We start from the raw sequence: 2,047 nt of genomic DNA on the forward strand, positions 1-2,047 counted from the left end.
AGATAACTTCAGACTTCCCAACCTCGGGATTTTTCTTCTATGTCCTAATGATCCTCTCTACATACTCAATCACATTGATTTATATGATCAAGAATGATCCATGTCAACTCAGGATGTCACAAATACCGATGAACAAGATGAAACGTGTAAAACGTAAGGTCAACCTTCGCCAAAGAGATTGCTCTGGAAAAATCCATATAATAGTGGGGACCCAAGGGAAGGTCGGCCACATGCCAAGGAACGTTGAAAACAATGAACTGAAGCTCTACAAGCTACGCAAATGATTCACAAGATCTACCAAATAGGAAATAGGTCCAAATAGTTCTAGTGTTCTAAGCCAGAAAACTGTCCCAGATTTTGCAAGCAATAACTTGCTGAAAAAATATCCAAATATCCCGCAGACTTAGGATAAGGTAGATGAACATGTCAATGAAAAAAATCTATCTATGCAAGATTCGATGAGAAAATTCAAAGAAATGCAGAAAGAAATGTTGAAACTGCAAAATAGGAAACAAACTGAAAAGAAAATATTTTTGGTTGTTGCAAGATTGCCATGAACCAGGGATGCTCCTGCATAAGACATATGGGGTTGTTGAAAAATTGAGTCCCTCACTTTGCTGGTGCGAGAGGAAAACAAAGGCAGTCTACCTCTGCCTAAGAAATCTATGATGAATCTTCAATTGGTCTACCCTTCCACTTCACAAGATACTCTTTGTATTGGATTCTTTGGGTGCTACACCCAATCCTACTATCCAAAATGTCTTCAATCTGATTTGGTATCATCTGAGGTATATACTTCTCCAAGTCTACTATATTGTCCTCATTGAATTCTACCTTATGGTACTGATGTAGATCTGCAATGTTGAATATAGGTGAAATACCCAAACTTTCAGGTAACTGTACTTCATATGCATTTATGGAACTGAATTTCCTCAATATCTTACAAGGTCCAAACTTCCTCATCTACAAATTATTATAGGTTCCAACTATGAATCTCTCTTTTCTTAGATATATCATCACTTCATTGCCAACTTCAAATTTCTTATGTCTCCTCTTCTCATCTACTTTCTCCTTATACATGTTGTTCATATCTTCCAAATGTTGTTTAACCTGAGTATGCACTATCTTCATATTCTCTGCAAATTCTTCTACTTCTGCACTCCTTTTGTCTTCATTCCTATTATCCGTCAACTCTGATATACCTCTAGGGTTTTCTCCAGTAACAATCTTAAAAGGTGTTCTTCTAGTACTCCTATTCACTAAATTATTGTAGGCAAACTCTGCTTGTGCAAGGATCAAGTCCAAACTTCTATTTTTCTCTCAAACTACGCATCTCAACAAATTTCCCAAACTTCTATTTACCACTTCTGTCTATCCATCAGTCTGTGGGTGAAAAGTAGAACTGAATTTCAAGTCTGTCATCATCTTCTTCCAAAGTGTTCTCCAAAAATATCCAACAAACTTAGTTTTTCTATCTGAAACTATGCTCTTAGGTAATCCATGTAATCTCACCACCTCCTTAAAAAATAAGTCAGCAACATGCACTGCATCTATTGTCTTCTTACAAGGTATGAAATGTGTCATCTATGAGAACCTATCTTCCACCACAAATATAGAGTCATTTCCTCTCTGTGTCTTAGGCAATCCAAGTATAAAATCCATGCTTATGTCCTTCCAAGGTCTCTCCAGAACTGTCAAAGGCTTATACAATCCAACATTCTGACTACTACCTTTTGCAAGTTGACAAATTCTACAGCTTTGCACAAATTTCTTGATATCCTTAAGAATCTGAAGCCAAACGTAATTCTCACTAATCAATGCCACTGTCTTATCAACACTAAAGTGTCCTCATAGAACTCCTAGGTATCCATAATTGTACTCCTTAAAACAACATCTCATCTTGAATGAAATACTCCAACCACTTACTTCTATCCACCATAATAGGTTCTTTGCAAGCTTTCCAAGGTTTTCCAAAATTAGGGTCTTCCTTATACAAGTTCTTCAATTCCTCAAAACCTAATACCACTCTCATCTCTATCAGCAAGTT

This window comes from Cryptomeria japonica, chromosome 10 (genome assembly GCF_030272615.1).
Source record: "Cryptomeria japonica chromosome 10, Sugi_1.0, whole genome shotgun sequence".
In the NCBI taxonomy this organism is placed as follows: Eukaryota; Viridiplantae; Streptophyta; class Pinopsida; order Cupressales; family Cupressaceae; genus Cryptomeria; species Cryptomeria japonica.